At 47.4% G+C, this 18,847-nt stretch overlaps 1 protein-coding gene across 1 annotated transcript in view; it reads right to left on the bottom strand.

The window, feature by feature from the left end:
• LOC145361334 (fibroblast growth factor receptor 1-like) overlaps positions 1 to 12,268 on the bottom strand; it is a 196,801-nt gene extending 184,533 nt beyond the window's left edge. The window contains exon 1 of the mRNA XM_080216995.1: positions 12,059 to 12,268. The gene's annotated coding sequence lies outside the window, so the exon portion shown is untranslated. The remainder of the gene's footprint in view (positions 1 to 12,058) is intronic.
• Positions 12,269 to 18,847: the final 6,579 nt, after the last annotated feature.

Raw genomic sequence — 18,847 nt, 5'->3', positions numbered from 1 at the left:
TGAGAAAAAGCACCATCAAGACAGCAAAGTAACCAAAGAAGAAAGAAGTTCCAGACAGAAGGCCCAGAATATTCTGGAAGATACAAAACCTGGTTGTAATTTAGAGACTGACTAAATTCTATATTTGTTAATGAGTGGGAATTGTATTTATTGGAACAACATACCATGAGAATCTTGTTTCATTCAGGAATAGTTCACGGTTAGAGGGGATTTATTTGGTTTGCTATTAGTTTACTAAATTTGTACACTCTTAGTACCGACTGACCCATGTTCAACTGCTGTTCACATGGAACCCTTCTCCACTTGAGCCTTCAAAGGTCTCGCTTGAATATTATCGTTAGATAAATAAACTTACGTGTTGATAGTGTGTGTCAGATATTTATTTTGTATTTAACCACTGGAAGTTGTTCAAGAGTCGGTAACATCACTTCACACACACTTGGTAAATACCATAGGGTGAGGAACTACTCTATGGGGGGTTTCGGTATGAGTTCCAGAGGGGGAAATCAACCTCCACTTTATCACACTCCATTCCCTGAAGCATTAAGAGTCTGCCCACCTCAGCATTAAATACTGCCCGTAATGGAGCAACAACAGCCCACTGCCAGAGTGGAAATTTTAAAGATTCACACCCCTGTAAGTTTCGTCCCAGAGTTAGTGAAACCATTACACTCCTGTGTTCCAGATTCTCCTTCAGTCAGAGGGAACATCCTCTCAGTGTTGACCCTGTCAAGCCCCTTCACAAGCTGGTCTATTTCCATGTCGTGACCTCTCATTCTTCTAAACTCCACTGAGTGGAGGCAGAATAGATCCACTTGCCCACATGGCATCCTCATGCTGCTGCTATATACACGCCCACTGATTAACTCTACCAACAGATTTCAACAGATAGCCACAATCTTTCATACTGACAACCGCAGATAGATTTTATAAACATTTTCTCATGTGCTCTAAGAACATAATATTTCGGATCCCTGCAGAGCAGAGGGAGGGCATTCGGCCCATTGAGCTCATACTGGCTCTCTGGAAAGTACCTTACCCAGGCTCACACCCCATCCTATCCCTGTAACACCAGACATTTACCCTGCTCATCCCCTCAACCTGCAGGTCTTGGGAAACTAAGGAGCAATTTAGTATGGCCAATCCACCTAACCTGCACACCTTTGGAAACTGAACGGTGGCGCAGTGTTAGCACTGCTGCCTCACAGCGCCAGAGACTCGGGTTCGAGTCCCGGCCTGAGTCAATGTCTGTGCGGAGTCTGCACGTTCTGTGTCTGCAAGACAGGCAGGTGAAGTGCATTGGCTCGAATAGGCGCCAGAGTGTAGCGATTAGGGGAAAGTCACAGTAACTTCTCTGCAATGTTAATGTAAGCCTGACGTCACTCAAGGATAGCTTTTTCCCTCCCACCTTGTATTAGGTTGTTCTTTCTCTCCACCCTAACTATGACTGTAACACTACATACTGCACCCTCTCCTTTCCTTCTCTATGAACGGTATGCTTCGTCTGTATAGTGCGCAGCAAACAATACCTTTCACTGGGTCCCAGTATACGTGACAATAATAAATCAAATCACGCGACTAATAAATAAACTTCAAAACAATTTAGTACAGCCAATCCACCCAACCCGCACATTTTGGTAGTGTGGGAAAAAACCAGGGTAGCCGGATGAAACACACACAGACACGGGGAGATCATGCAGATTCCGCACAGACAGGGACCCGAGCTGGGAAGTGAACCCAGGTCCCTGGCGTTGTGAGGCAGCAGTGCTAACCACTGGGCCACCATGTGTGAGATGGTCAGCTAAAGCTGGTAGCCCATGTGGATGGTGGTTTTATTACACAGCACTCCAGGGCTGCAGTTGGGAGAAATGTCATCACCTTTCTGTGAGAATTCCACATGGGTGGCCCAGATCAGCTGACACCAGTTTTTGGCTGATATTGCAATGTAAGCAGTCACCTACAGGAACGCGAGCTGGTCTCTCTGGAAGGATAGACTGTCTTTTCCTTGAGGAATGACTGCCTGGTGATAGCTTTCCCTTTATTCAACAAGGGAATCTTATCTTCAGTTTCCAGTTGCTTCCCACCATCGCACTCCCACGGAAATGTCGACCACACCAAGATTAGTGTCACAGTTACATCGTTAAATCTCCCCCACCCCGAGCCCCCACAACTCCCCAGTGGTTGATGTTATTTTTAAAAACAGGGGTCAAAATCTCCCGGCTCAGCATAGCACTGGTATTAGGCCGGAGATCCTGCAGGTCTGGATAGTTCAGCCCCCTGCTCCCAAACCTCAGGCAGACTTGGGCAACTGGCTTTGCAGCACAAACAGCCCACGTTGAACTTCAGAATATAAGTTATAGAATAACATTGGGTAGCACAGCGATTAGCACTGCAACCTCACAGCTCCAGGAAGTCGGGTTCGATTCCCGGCTTGGTTCACTGTCTGTGTGGAGTCTGCATATTCTCCCAGTGTCTGCATGGGTTTCCTCCGGGTGCTCCAGTTTCCTCCCACAGTCCAAAAGGCTTGCCGGTAAAGTGCATTGGCCATGTTAAATTCTCCCTCACTGTATCCGATCAGGCGTCGGAGTGTGGCAACTGGGGGGATTTTCCACATTAAGTTCATTGCAGTGTTAATGTAAGCCTACTTGTGACACTAATAAGTAGCCTTTAATTACAGGAGGAGTGTGCCAGCACTTCATGAGCTGTGTAATTACTGCCCCTCCCCTGCTTAACTTCTCCCATAACTCTGCTATTCTTTCCTTTTCACACATGGATCCAATTCTCTTTTCTAAGTTACCACTAATCTGATTCGACCTCCCATTCTGATTTCGCCAAATCGATTCAAGGAGACCACCACCATTTGGTAGCATTAATATCCATTCAATAACTCCTGCCACCCCTCCCTCCCCCCCCCACCCCCCTCACCCCCCAAACCCCCAGCTGTCTTAAATCATACGACACCTACACCATTTGGCCCATCAGGTGTGCACCAACTCCGTGACCCAGCATCTTCCCCAGGCCCTCACTCCCCACCCTCTCGCTATAAACCCACACACTTATCATGGCTAATCCGTCTAACCGACACATCAAGGGCCACCAAGGATTAACTTGGCACGGCCAATCAACGTCAGCTGCATATCTTTGGAGTGTGGGGGTGGGGGTGGGGGGGAAACCGGAGCACCTGGAGGAAGCCCTCGCAGACACGGGGAGGATGTACAAATTCCACATTGGTGGTGGCCCAAGGCAGAATTGAAGCCAGGTCCTCGACTCCGTGAAGCAGCAGTGTTAACCACTGTGCCACCGCGTTGCCAGAGTGAATGAAAAATCCGTCTCACTCCCCTTCAAACATGTTCAAGGAGCCGGCCTCCACTGGTTGCCGGGGCACAGAATTCCATCAGGTCAACACGCTGGGAGATGGGATTCTTGCTCAGCTCCCACGGCTCAGGGACAGCCCTCATTCTGACAGTGTGCCATTGTTTTAGGTCCCCCCCAGATGAGGGCGGCATGGCAGCACAGTGGTTAGCACTGCTGCCTCACAGCGCCAGCAACCTGGGGTTCGATTCCCAGCTTGGGTCACTGTCTATGCAGAGTCTGCATGTTCTCCCTGTGTCTGCGTGGGTTTCCTCCAGTTTCCTCCCACTGCCAAAAAGATGTGCAGGTAGGTGCATTGGCCAGGTCGGTAAATTGCCCGTGTCCTGGGATGGGTAGTTGAGAGGGATTAGCGGGGTAAGTATGTGGAGTTGTGGGGATGGGGCCTGGGAGGGATGGTGGCTGATGCAAACTCCATGGGCTGGATGACCTCCTTCTTGGCGTAGCATTCAGTTTCAAACTCTTCCAGATCATGAGTGTAAAGTTCAGAGAAATATCGTGTGAGGTTTTTTTGCAGGGCCCTGGGCCCTGACCGTCAGATTACACAGACGTGTCGAGGACAATACCTTCTCCAGCGGCAGTTAAACAGCAAAGGGGAGTGTAGGCAGCACTGAGTGACGTCTGCAAACCCAAACACAAAGATTTACGAATGGAACTGTTTTATTTCTAACTGGACGACAGGGGAAAGGGTGGCACAGTTACCAGAATAAAAGAGTGGAGAGGATTAAGCAGAAATCTGTTCTTGCCAACGGTTTAAAATGAAAACCAATTGAAATTAAGAAATCCAGAAAATGCTGGAAACACATCCTAAGCCGATCTGTGCACAGTTATCATGCCTCAATGTTCCAGGATGCAAATCACACTTTTAGACACGGAGGAATTGGGAGCGGAAGTCGGCAAATTCAGCCCTTCACATCTGCACCGACAACAATCCCACCCAGGCCCTTTCCCCACTTAGTTACCATTGCTAATCCATCTCACTTACACATCCAGGGACACTCAGGAGTAATTTAACATGGCCAACCAACCTAACCCACACATCTTCAATCAGATCCTGGCTGTTCTCCCCCGGTCTCAAATCCAACCTGTTCCCCATATCCCCATCCCGCTTTTTTTTAAAGATTAGAAATATATCTATTTCCTTCCTGACACTATTTAATGATTCAGACCCCACCGTGCTACGGGGCAGCGAGTTCACAAATTCACCACTCTCTACGAGAAATAGTTCCTCCTCGTCGGAGTTTGAAATCTACAGCCTCTCAACCTGTAGCCGGGACACAACGCAGAAAAGTGGCTCTGCTGTCACCCAGTTAGAAACCACTTTGGTGTCCACACAGGTTCTTTGCAAGAGCAGCTTAGCTCTTGTCCCCGTAGCCCTTCGAGAAATTCTTCCTGTCTCTTCAGAGAGTTCTCCAGCTCTGTTTGAAAGTCACCATTGAGCAGTCAGCGCATTCCAGATCCTATCTTCTCTGAGTTTGCTACTCATCTGAAATTATCACTGGGTCTCCACCCTTGTGCCGACAGGAATGGTGTCTGCCCATCCACTCTGTTAGGATCCCTCATGATTTTGACCTTCTCAAGTTTCCTCTCAATATTCTCTTCTCGAAGCAACACAGTTCTGGTTTCTCCAATCGTTCCTTACCATTGATGTCTTTCATCCCTGGAACATTCCCCACACCTTTTTGAAAGCCTTCACACCTTTCAGAGGCAGAATCAAGGGAGCATTTCACTGCATGTATTGCAGAACATACTTGGGCAAGCTTTGATTAGGGTTGAGTAAATGCTAAATGCATAACTAAGTTTACAAACAGCTGTATCGATAAAGATCAAAGAACAGTACAGCACAAGAGGAGGCCCTTCAGCCCTCCAAGCCTGCGCCAATCATGTTGTCCTATCCAGACCAACCGCCTGTATCCCTCGATACCCCACCTGTTCATGTGTCTATCCAGCTAAGTTTTAAATGTGGTGAACATGACTGCCTCAACCATTGCAGGTCCCCATCACCTTCTGTATAAAAAAACTTGCCCTGCACATCTCCACTGTACCTTTCCCCCCTTACCTTCAACCTATGCCCCTTGTGATTGTCATTTCTGCCCTGAGAAAAAGCTTCTCACCCTATCTATACCCCTTATAATTTTATAAACTTCTATCAGGTCGCCACTCAGCCTCTGTCTTTCCAGGAACAGCAATCCCAGTATATTCCATCTCTCCTCATAGCGAATACCCTCCATACCAGGCAACATCCTGGTCAACCTTTTCTGCACTCTATCCAAAGCCTCCACGCCCCTTCTGATGGTGTGGTGACCAGAATTGGACACAGCATTCCAAATGTGGCCCAACCAACGGTTGATAGAGAGTGATAGAAGTTTTCAGCGTGGAAACAGGTCCTTCAGCCCAACTTGTCCATGTCACCCTTTTTTTAAACTCCTAAGCTCTTCACAATTGCCCATATTTGGCCCATATCGCTCTATACTCATCTTACCCATCTAACTCTAAATACTTTTTAAAAGACAAAGTTGTACCCGCTTCTCCTACTACCTCTGGCAGCTTGTTCCAGACCGTTCCAGATATAACTAACATAATTTTCCAACTTTTACACTTGATGCCCTGGCTAATGAAGGCAAGCATGCCATCTGCTTTCTTCACCACCTTTTCCATCTGTGCTGCCACTTTTAAGGATCTGTGAACCTGTAGTCTCAGATCTCTCTGTATGTCTATGCTCCTGATGTGTAATTACTGCCCCTCCCCTGCTTAATTGCAATTCTTTCCTTTTCACACATGGATCCAATTCCCTTTTGTAAGTTGCCATGAATCTGATTGTGTGTACGCCACTGTGCCACCCAAAGTACATAACATTACTCAGTACAAGTGAGGATTTGAACCATCATCACCGGGAGAATGGCCCTCTGAGTATTTTCTAAGTGCTGTACCCATTTGACCACTGATTGCTGTGAGTGGCAGAACGCTGCATGCCTACATTAGTTGGTCCAGAGGCAAGCCATTCAAGACTAGAATAAGAAAGATGAATGAATGCATGAACACCCTGGGCATTGAATCCACACACACACACACAGAAAATACATGCCAGCTGAGAAACCTTAACCAAGTCAACGTCACACATCGCTACGTACTACTGCCAAAGGTTTCTCATGTCTGCCCATGCATAACCAAGTTAACATAGCCAACAGAACAGAATGTCTTTTGTGGCCATCCCTGCCCTTCAGGGCAACGTGGAACGGAGTTGTCCCAATACCTCCTGATTTTAGGCAGAAGCTTGGAGCAAAGAAAGCCTGTTTTTTTTTTAAGTAAAAGGAATGTGGGCTGACAAAGAGAGAGAGTTTGCCTTCTCTGTGTGTGGTACAAACATTTTGCCAGAGGACACATTATTTACTTCAGAATAATCCCCTTAATCTATTTTAAAATAAGGTTATAGCATAAATACACGCTGCAATACATCTCAACAAGCCTACACAGTCAACTGCTTCATATAATTACACGCAAAACAGACAGAACCATTGGGACAAAGCTTTTGTGCGCTGTTCTGCTTCATTCATTTGTCCCCTTTGCTCTTCCATTTCCTGACGTTGAACTTCATTGAAGAGAAACACTCTCCCAGAGAGAATGAGAGAAAGAGGGAGAGAGAGAGAGAGACTCACTTGCCTGGAAATTACTGGTGCAGATATTAGCTTCCAACTGTTGAGTAAATGTGCTGAAGTTACTTCATCTCTTTCTGTGCTGGGGGCAGCATGAAGATAAACAATGGAACACAGAACAGCAGCGAGACTTCCAGTAACTCAAGTCAGTTTGAGACCACTGAATTATACAAGACCATTCCCAGTGGAAGCCGATAAATGCAGGCACCAGCTCAGTGCAACAAGTTGTTGTTGCTCAATGCTCGCATGAGAGCAGCAAGAACCAGAGAATCCCAACAGCACAGAAGGAGGCCATTCAGCTCTTCAATTCTGCATTGATTCTCCAAAAGAACATCTTAACCAGGCCCATGCCCATCCTATCCACATAATCCCACACATTTACCCTGCTAATCCATCTAACTTACACATCGTGGGACACTACAGAGCATTTCAGCATGGCTAATGCCCCTAACCTACACATCGTGAATTTAGATGGCCAATTCACCTCATCTACGCATCCTGGGACACCGAGGGGCAATTTAGCATGGCCAATCCAATCAACCTTTGCATTTTAGGACTGTGGGAGGAAACTGGAGCATCTGGAGGGAACCTGCGCAGACACAAGGAGAACATGCAGACTCCGCACAGGCAGTGACCCAAGGCTCGAATTGAACCTGGGTCCCAGGGGCTGTGGGGTAGCAACGCTAACCGTTGTGCCACCCACAGCATGGATCGGATCAGCAGGACAAATCGTAGAACCCTACAGTGCACAAAGAGGCCCTTTGGCCCATCGAGTTTGCACCGAACACAATCCCACCCAGGCCCTACTCCCATATCCCGACATATTATACCCACTAATCCCTCTCACCTACACATCCCAGGACACTAAGGGGCAATTTCTTTGCATGGCCAATCAACCTAACCCGCACATCTTTGGACTGTGTCCAGAAAAAGGGGGCAATTCTAAGTGAACCCACCTGCCGGATGACTGACAGGAGCTGGTTTGACCTTCCATCTGATGAATGCAGCATTGAACTCCACGGAGAGACCCAGTGAATGGGGTGTGGAACTGGTACACCACCCTCTTCGCCACCCCTTGTATCTGAGAAACGTCACTCTGAAGAAGCAAGTCTTGCTGATGCTTGGAGGTGGTGTGAGCTCCTCTCATAAAGCTCATCACACTGTATGTGGTGGAACCTGATCAGAGTTTACCATCCCTAAACAAGTACTGACCCATACATCATCCAACAACATCTAAATACACCACTGCCCTGTGATAGCTCACCCATGAACAGGGAGCCTTACAGAATATACTCATGGGCTTGGAGATTTCAAACCTCTTCTGATCCTTATCCTCATCCAATACCTAGATATTTGATTTATTATTGTCACACGTCTTGGTACACAGCGAGAGGTATTACTATTTACGCACTCTCCAGACAAAGCATACCATTCATAAAGAAGGAGCGGGTGCAGAATGTGGTGTTACAGTCAAAGCTACGGTGGTTAGAGAGGTTAACAGAATTAGAGTCGAGTTTTAAAAGCATAGACCGAGGATAGAATTAGAGGACATGGTGGGTACAGCTCGCAAGAAGCCACCACACTCAGGCGCTATTTTGACTCACTGCACAAATCCAATTGGTGGAAATAATCAACAGAAAAGCCAATGGTTGAGTTTGCCCCCACCCCTCCTGAATTCAGGAACAACCAGACCCACTGAAGATATGTCAGTGCTGCACCGAGACAGAGCAGTTCACACACAGTGTTCACGGAGCCTACATCCAACCAGAGAAATGGATTGAGACACAGAGCCCGATTTTACCACTGCGTTACATCCATTTTCGGGCGCAAAAACTCGGTAAAGTCAGACATGGGGTGTGTCGTGCAATCTGCGCCTGCCTCCATACCGATTCCCCCTTCACCAAGGTCTGAAAACGGTCGTGATCAGGACCGAACCAGGCGTGACGGCCATATCGGTGTAACGTCATACATTTAAACTGACATACTGGGCCGCACACCCAACTTTACTGCTACCTTCCCCCAGGACCACCGCGTTGGCACATCCAGAATCGGCACGAAACAGACATGCTTCACCCAAGTCCGATTCGGGCTCTCCAGTTAGCGAGCAGGTAAGTGCCGAGCGTCTGACAGCTCTCTGCTTGAGCTCGGACGAGGACGAGGGGGACTGCTGCCACTCTGCCTGTGATCAGTGAGGAGGACGGGGAGGGTCCGCTGCCCCACTGCTTCAGTAAGAAGTCTCACAACACCACAAATACAGGTTTATTTGATATTATTTGATAGGTCAAATAAATCTGTTGGACTTTAACCTTCTTACTGTGCTTACCCCAGTCCAACACTGGCATCTCCACATCATCGGTCTGCCTGAGATCAGTGAGGGGGCTGGTGAGGGGATGCGTCGGGGGGGGGGGGGGGGGGGGGGGGGGTCTGCTGCCACTCTTGCTGGAGATCAGTGAGGGGGGAAGGGGCCCACAATCAGTCTGGGTAGTTGGGGTTGGGAGGATAAGGATTGTCAGTAATGTTGTCGGGTGTATTATCTGGCCCGGGAGCAGCATTCTGTCATTTTATTTTCTGCGCACTCGCAGTTAGAGGAGCTGATCGGAGCTGCAGGGTTTCGGGCGCTTTGGGCCCCGCCCACAGGCTTCTGCAGCGCAATTCGGGATTGTTGCTATTTTTTCCAGAGTGTGTACGGGGGCGCTCGAGAACGGGTCTAAAGTCGGATCTGAAACACTCCCGGTTTCAAGTCCACCTCGCACTGAGAGTCAAAGCGGTAAAATAGGGCCCCACGGAGTCCTGTTCAATCTCCATCTCATTGCTCGAATCAGCCCCTGAACAGATGGAACTAAATCATTGCCATCATCTGACCACAACATCAGCATCACAAGTCCAAGGCAGATAGTGGGGGAAGTCAACAGGATTTCCAATATGTTCCCGACTGATTCTGAGGTCACGTACCAACCGACTCAAGAACAGCTTCTTCCTCGCTGCTGTCAGACTTTTGAATGGACCTACTTTGCACTCAGCTGATCTTTCTCTGCACCCTAGCTATAACAATAACACTACATTCTGCACCCTCCTTTCCTTCTCTATGAAGTGTATGCTTTGTCTATGTAGCACGCAAGAAACAATAGTTTTCACTGTATGTTAATGCATGTAACAATAATAAATCTAATCAAAAAAAAAATCACTGAGTGGCGGTGGGGGGGGGGTCGGGGGCATTGGTCATCAAACAAGGACAGGATGAGTCTGTGCTGTGAAAGCCTTTGTTCACCTCACAGGCACCCAGTCAGAAAGCTGCCAGCACCCATGGGTTCCTCCCTCTCCCATGTCTTCAAAAACAGGAGAGACCAAAAGGCCGGACCAAAACCAGAAGTTTCATCCCTCAGCTCAGAGCAGACGGGAAGTGGCACACCAGCTCTGGTCAGTTTGTTCACAATGCTGCCCGGAAATGAGGTCAAAATGCTAACTTTGAGTGATGCACACGAGTGGTATCACACAGTGATGAAAGACAACCAGGGACTGGAGTTTGTATTCAGTTACCTGTGCTCCTGTTCCCACATGATGTGGTTGAGTGTCCAAACCAGTGACTCACTATCAGCGCCCAGAAGCAACATGGATTTCTACTGCTTACTTCTCAAACTATGACGGAGAATCAAATAAATGTGCCCCCACCCCGAGATCAAATTTCCCCCCCCGACACCCCAACCCTGAGATCAAATTTCACCCCCCCGACACCCCAACCGAGATCAAATTTCACCCCAACACCTCCATCCTATTTGATTTGCTTTATTATTGTCACATGTATTAACACAGTGAAAAGTACTGTTTCTTGCACACTATAAGGACAAAGCATACCATTCATAGCAAAGGAAAGAATACAGAATGTAGTGTTACAGGCATAGCTCGTGTGTAAAGAAAGATCAACTTAATGCAAGGTAAGTCCATTCAAAAGTCTGACATCAATAGATCAAACTCTCCCCTGACACCCCCACCCCAAGATCAGATTACAGCCGACATCAACCAGCCTCAAGATCAGAATCCATCGTCTGATGACCCAAAACTGGGTACCCCCAACACCCTCCCACTCCCCATTCACCTCAAACCCAATATGAAATTCCCCTCTGACTCCCCTTCCTCCCATAGCCCTCAAGATCAGATCAGATTCCCCCTCTGACTCCACCCCCACCCCCCCATCCCACTCCAAGATCAGGAGAGATTCCCTCTCTGCTTTGTGACAATGCCATGCAGCCCCCCCCACCCCCCTTGATGCTCAGGGCTGATGGTCTCCAGCTTTGACTAACTTGCTTAGACCCAAGTAGTTGGTCCCAGCAGAAGGTGCCCTGCCCACGAGTGAAGGAAAACAAAAGGCTTGGAGAATGGAGTCATAACAAGACCAGAAAAAGAGAGAAAAAAAAATCACGTCAGCAAACACCACTTTCTGGGGACCAGTTCACTGGAAAAAACCTCACCCCTAATGGGTGAACAATAGACAAGTCTAACAGCCTTTTCCAACATCAAGAACAGCGCCGAGGGGAATTCAAAACCAACCGGGAGAATTAGAAAGGCTTGAAACTTGCACTCTCCAAAAACTAATTCCACTCATTTTTGTTTTACGGATGGTACAGTGTCCCCGTTCATCCTTGCCCCATCACCAGAAAACATTAACCACAAGTACAGGACTTAAAAAGGGGGCTTCTTTCAGATATAAAAAATTACATTTCCCCCCCCTATTTTCGCCTGGAACAATCACAGACACAGACCACAGGGGAAAGTCTATGCCCCAGAAAAAGGGGAAGGGCTACCTGAGGCAGCTGAAACATCCCCCCCCTCCCCGCTTCCTCTGGCACTGAACACTGCTGCGAAGAGAAACATGGTTTCGACAGCAACTTCTCACACAAAGCGCCGCCACTTTCCAGCACACAGCAAGTTGGGAAACTTTCTCCAAACTTTTCCCCCCAGCTGTGTCAGTTTCACATTATCAAAGAGGGGAAACTTCAGAGACAAATAAAAAGTGAAGGCATTCAAACAAGCACACTCACCGGGTTAGGGCTGCTCCGCTCGTGGATGTGTTTTCAAATTCTTTCTCCAGTCTTTTCCTCTGCGTTACCTTTTGTCCATTGCTACCTTTTCCTGTGGATGGGAGGAGGGGAGGGAGGGAAGGGGATAGACACGTGATCGCCAGATCCTAGACTCCAGCAAATTCCTTCTTGGGGGGAAAAAAAAATTCACCTTTGAAGATTGGCAAGATGGGTTTGATTCGCCCTGCTTGCGATCTGGTGGCCCACGAGTGTTACTGAAGTCCTAATATTTCCAGTGATATTTAGTGCAGCGGAGGGGGGAAAGGGAGAGAGAGAGAGAGAGAGATGGTTCGACTTGGCCACACAAAGCACGTATTTAAAATAGATGCAAATCTAAGGCACCCTCCAGAGAAAAGGTAAAAGTCATCAGACACCCTGTGAGAATCACTGTGCTGTATATTTATATGTATATCAAAAAGGTACATTAAATTCACCTATATCAGCACAGGGCGACCCAAGTCATTGTGTGATTTCAAGAAGAAATTAGATCTAGTTCTTGGGGCTAAAGCAATTGTTTCTTGCTTTTAAAGTTTATTTCTTAGTGTCACAAGTTCAGCTGACATTAACACTGCAATAAAGTTACTGTGAAAGTCCCTTTGTCGCCGGAACCTGTTTGTGGACACTGAGGAAAAATTTAGTATAGCCAATCCACCTTTCAGACTGTGGGAGGAATCATCACTGAATCCCCACAGTGCAGAAGGAGGCCATTCAGCCCATTGAGTCTGTGCCAACTACAATCCCAACTGGGCCCTATCCCCATAACCCCATGCATTCACCCTTGCTCATCCCCCTGGCACTAAGGGGCAATTTAGCATGGCCAATCCACCTAACCCGCACATCTCTGGACTGTGGGAGGAAACCAAAGTACCTGGAGGAAACCCACGCAGACATGGGGAGAACATGCAGACTCCACACAGACAGTGACCCAAGCCAGGAATTAAACCCGGGTCCCTGGCACTGTGAGGCAGCAGTGCTAACCACTGTGCCATTTAAGGGGTACTGGGGTGGGGGTGGTGCAGAAGGGGCATCAGGATATTGAATTCGATGATCAGCCATGATCAGAGTGGCAGAGCAGGCTCAATGGGCCAAATGGCCTCTTCCTGCTTCTAGTTTCTATGTTTCTGTTTGAGAGTCCTGCACAGAACTGTCACCAACTTCAAGCAAAAAAAACCCAAAGGAAGTACTTGGAAACACAGGCAGCGCACAGCTCTCACAGTTGATGCTGCCAGCAGTCAGCAAACGCCTCACTTCACTTGTCCTTTCTTTCAGTCGTACTGGTGGGAAAAATACTATGTGGACACAAACCAGGGGATGTGACAACTCAGTACGTGGGCAACAAAATGTGTCATGGACCACACTCAGAACCTAGGTGGGCCGCACATGGCCCCTGGGGTCACAGATTGCCCACCACTGATCAATGCTATTTACCACACTTACTCCTTCTGGGAGTGAGTCCCACATTCTAACCATTCTCGGAGAAGAGAATGGTCGCACGGTGGCACAGTGGTTCACACTGCTGCCTCACAGCACCAGGGACCCAGGTTCAATTCCAGCCTCAGGTCACTGTCTGCGTGCAGTTTATACGTTCTCCCTGTGTCTGCGTGGGTTTCCTCCGGGTGCTCCGGTTCCCTCCCACACTCCAAAGATGTGCGGGTTAGGTGGATTGGCTGTGCTGAATTGCCCCTTAATGTCACAAGATGTATGTGTTAAGAGGAGGGGTAAATACCTGGGGTTACAGGGAATGGGTTTGGGTGGGACTGTTGTCAGTGCAGGCCAAATGGCCTTCTTCTGCATTGTCGGGACTCTATGCAGACTCGATGGGCCAAAAGGCCTACTTCTGCTCCTACATTTTGTGGTCTTCAGGTAAAGAATTTTCTCCCAAATTCCTGATGGGATTTATTTGTGTTCAGTGTCTGGATATTCCCAGGTAAATCAGATTGGTCAATCTGGCAGCCCAATGTTATCCATGAACATCAGTCAGGGCCACAAGGGTCACACTGTGAGGACAGCTTGATTAATAGTAACAGGAGAGTGGCCATCGACCCAGATGACCATCGGCTGCTCTCCCCTTGGACAGAGAGGGCTGGCTGGTGGTGATTTAACCTGTGGATCAATGCACCTCAAGCTAAGGGGTAAGGCTGAGGAAGCAGGGGGCTCCATCAATAACCTCAGCCACTACGGGAACTGAACCTGCACTGTCCTCTTCCTCTGGAAGAATGAGGAAATAACACGTCAGGCAGTGAGACATGGAGAGGGAAACCGGCTGCTTTCCAAAGGAGGTTGGTTATGTCGTTCAAAAAGGCACATTTCAGGGCTGTGGGAAAGAGGTTATTTAACACCAGCTTTTCTCCAAGGGAGTTGGGAAAGTGGGACATTGGGAGAGCAGTCACTCTGAGTTGTACTGGGTCAGCTGCTTGTGCAGTTTGCCCTGATGTGTTTCTTGGACGTGTATCAATCAGTGCACTGATATCTTTCCCTTCCCCATTTCAATGGCCAACCAGACTTCTCCCTGGCCTGGATGGCCTTTCTCCACAATTCAATAGCACTGCCGAGTGCGGAACCAGCTCCTGTTGTTCATTTTGTTACCAAGGAGCTTCCATCTCCTCCGGAAAGGGGGGACAAATTGTGTAACAATGTGCTTTGGCCTGTGAACAGTGACTGCAGATTAAGGGTCCGAGGATTTAATTCGCTTTCACACGGCAAAAGCAAATTTCAATTAAGTGAAGCTTTTGCCAGTCGCTGTATTTGCTCAGCAACACTTAACTCCCAGCAGTTTGTGCCTGACGTCCAATCTTCTGTAACCACTCGCTGTTTTTCAAATCAGTTCTCTCTCTCACTCACTCTCCATCAAATTTATCTTTTGGTTTCACTGTCAGTTGTGGAAATGGGTTTCAATTTCCCTGCACACCCCTCGGTGGGCCATGAATCCTAATTCATTGAGAATATCTTTGACTTGATTTTGATTTGATTTATTATTGTCACATGTATTGACATATAGTTTTGTTTCTTGCTCGCTATGCAGACAAAGCATACCGTTCATCGAGAAGGAAAGGAGACAGTGCAGAATGTAGTGTTACAGTCATAGCTGGGGTGAAGAGAAAGGTCAGCTTAATGCAAGGTAAGTCCATTTAAAAGTCTGACAGCAGCAGGGAAGAAGCTGTCACCCTGGGATATCTACTGATTTGGCAGTCGTTAGCTATCATCCCATGTTTTCCGGCATGAGGCACATAAGACAAGGTGGCACAGTGGTTAGCACTGCTGCCTCACAGTGCCAGGGACCTGGGTTTGATTCCAGATTTGGGTCACTGTCTGTGCAGAGTTTGCACGTTCTTCCCTGTCTCTGCGTGGGTTTCGTCCAGTTTCCTCCCATCGTTCGAAAGATGTGCTGGTTAGGTGAATCGGCCATGTTCAATTGCCCCTGGGTGTCCCAAGATGTGTAGGTTAGGTGCATTAGCCATCCTAAATTGTCCCTTAATGCCCATAGATGTGTGGTTGGGGGAATAGCAGGGTAAATGCACAGGGTTCCAGAGATAGGGTGGGGGGCGAGTCTTGGGGAGGTGCTCTGTTGGATAGTTGGTGCACATTTGATGGGCCAAATGACCTCCTGCTGCACTGCAGGGATTTTATGAAGGGACCACATTTCAGAAGGATTGTCTGTCAAGTGCGTTGAACAGCTTGAAATCATTCAGGTAGTTTTGCAGGCACACGTTCTCCCTTAAACAGTTTCAGATAAATGCAGTTAGGAGGAAAAATGCCCCAAGAATTAAACCAAGTAGAGATGGCCATGTTTTTGTTGCACGTATGAAGAATGGCATTCATTAAACTGTCTGTGGCATGTTAGCTTCTGGCTCAGATTTCTACCCAGGAGACTTCTGGTTCGAGTCAACATGAGAACTTCAATTTGATTCAGTTGGTCGCACTCTCACCTCCGTGTCAGGGGGTTGCTCGTTCAAGCCCCACCTCAAACTGGATCACCTAATCTAACCCGACACTTCAGGAAGGCACTGAGAATGTGCTGCATTGTTTGAAGATCAAGACGCCAGCTGCCGTGGATGTAAAAACAGCTCATGACCCTGGTTGGAGAGAAAAAAAAGCAGCGATGTTCACACAGTTTGCAAATGTGCAAAGCAAGCTCCCACAAAACAGCATCCATTGACTTTCTTTATTCATTCATGGCATCACTGGCTGGGCTAGTATTTATTGACCATTCTTGGGGCCAGTCTGTGGCTCTGGAGTCACATGTAGGCCAGACCAGGTAAGGATGGCAGATTTCCTTCCCTAAAGGACAACCAGATGGGTTTTTCCAACAATGGACAATGGTTTCATGGTCATCAGTAGACGTTAATGCCAGGTTTCTTACTGAATTGAGTTTCACTATCTGCTGTGGTGGGATTCAAACCCGGGTCCCCAGATCATTATCCTGGGTTTCTGGATTCGTTGAGTAGTGGTTAAACCATTGTGCCAACGTCTCCCTGAGTAATACTGAGGTCACACATCCATTGGCATTGTGGAGAGATCTGAGTGGGTTCCCCTGCCTGAACTGCAGCAGAAGCACTGCACAAATGGTGTAAATGGCCATCCTGAGTCAGGTTCTCTGCTGGCCTTACACTCCAGCACTCTGGGTAATTTCAGGGGGTCAGGGAGGTGGGGGGGAGTGGTTCATCTCTTTTCCTGACCCAGTGAACTCTTCAAGGAGTTTCTCCACAATCAGTTCCTTTGTGGCATTGCTCAAGATGATTCTGAACGCAAAGAATCTGTGATAAAGGACAGAGAGAAACAAAAATGGCTCCTTCAACATGACCCATTTGGACATGGCTCCATACACGTACCATCAATATCTCCGCCAGATTAATGAAGAAGCCCACTGAGGGAAACGCTCTGGCAAATTACTTCCAAACTCCAAAGATAAATGGGTAAATTCCAGGATTCTGCAGGAACTGACACCCTTTTCCCCAGCCCAGGCTTTGAAAATTCCTCTCTAAAGTTCTTCAACACTCTAACTTTCCTGCTTTTAAGGTTTTCTTCAGTGTGGTGAAGCAGAGGTTGATTTCTTCCCCCCGCCCCTGCCGCCCCCCCCGAGAATTAACACCTAACCACTCACAGAGGACTACCTCACCTCATAATCTGTAAAAGTGAATGTGAATGGGTCCAATCCGCACTTCGGCAACTTTTAGTCACTAAATCAAAATAACTCCCTGACACACACTCTCTAAAGTCAACAAGTAACAATTTATTTATCTTACAGTGAATAAGTTAACTAAGCTATTAATAAACCAAATAAAACACAATCCTAATGGAATGCTGTTCCAACAAATATAATTCCTACTCATTAACAAAAAAATAGAATTTTGGCCACTCTCGAAATTATAACCAGGTTTTGTCTCTTCTAGAATATTCTGGGTCTGATTCTTCTTCCTTTCTGGTACCTTTGTGATCGAGCTAAGAGCTGTGAGCTGTGGTAGATGGCAGTGCTCTCTCTTCTTTATCCGACTGCCCTCTTCTTTTATATCTGTGATGACATCTCAATATCCCCACAAGATGATTCTAGGTTGTCAAAACCATCAGATTTAAATTTATTAGGTTCTTGGTATCAAAGTGCCTTATTCAAACTGATTGGCTGCATTCAAAAACGTTCTAAAGCCCAAAAACGTGTTGCTTTGGTATCACTGCTGCTTGGCCTTTGGATACAAATGTTTCAGTTTGGGCTCTCTGTGTACTTGCACTGTTTTTAACTCTAAGAACAGAAAAAGCACCACCTTTTAATGGGACCATTCAATGCTTCTGCCCTCACATTTCACAATTTTCAAACACCAATCTACAATTACTCTACTCAACTTCGCAACACTTGGACACCCCCTTGTTCACCAGATACCCATTCTGGTGTGTTTGCCCCTCGGTAAAGCACATGAGACTGTTAATTGAAGGCTCTCGCTGAATGCCGGCTGTCTCCTCGGATCTCACAGATGAAGCCATTGATATTCCCGGACTCCTTCAGTCACATGAACTGACAATCGCCCTGTTCTGGCAATCGGATCCAGAGGTGGAAGACTTCCTGCACAAAGGAATACTTGCTGGAATCGAATCTTTCTCCTCCTTTCCCTTCAAAACCCAAGCACAGCTCAGTGGCAATGATTTGCACTAGGAAGACAGGTCAAAATTGTCAACCATTCTTAGCAGCTGAATCATAATTCCCATGGAATAAAGTTCGGGATGAGCTGGAATTCCACACTGGTAACTCCGGATGATCTCAACTTGCCAAAGCTTGTCTCATGACGAATCAGAGCAGAGTTAGACCAGGCGAGAGGGCAAAACCATGGAACACTGGACATCCATCATTTGCCAATGAGGCGGGACTGCGAAAGGACATTCACAACTTACTGGTGATAAAGTTCAAAGTGTTGTCGCTCCAAGAGAAAGTGAGGTTAATGCAGCAACTGGGAGCCTGTGGCATGAAGCAGAAAGTGGCCACTGCAGAGGAGTTGGAAATTCCATCATCAGGTTTATCCATTTTTCTGAAATACAAGGTCGACCGCAAAAATCTGCAAAGGATCATGAACATAGTCCAATCCATCACACAAACCAGTCTCCCATCCATTGATTCCACCAACACTTCCCACTGCCTTGGAAAAGCAGCCAGCATAATTAAGGACCTCACGCACCCCGGACATTCTCTCTCCCACCTTTTTCCATCGGGAAAAAGATACAAAAGTCCGAGGTCACGTACCAACCGACTCAAGATCAGATGAGACT

Source organism: Carcharhinus amblyrhynchos, chromosome 34 (genome assembly GCF_965287045.1).
Source record: "Carcharhinus amblyrhynchos chromosome 34, sCarAmb.v2.hapA, whole genome shotgun sequence".
NCBI lineage: Eukaryota > Metazoa > Chordata > Chondrichthyes > Carcharhiniformes > Carcharhinidae > Carcharhinus > Carcharhinus amblyrhynchos.
Note: the sequence above shows the minus strand (reverse complement) of the source record. Positions and strands in the feature narration are given on the sequence as shown.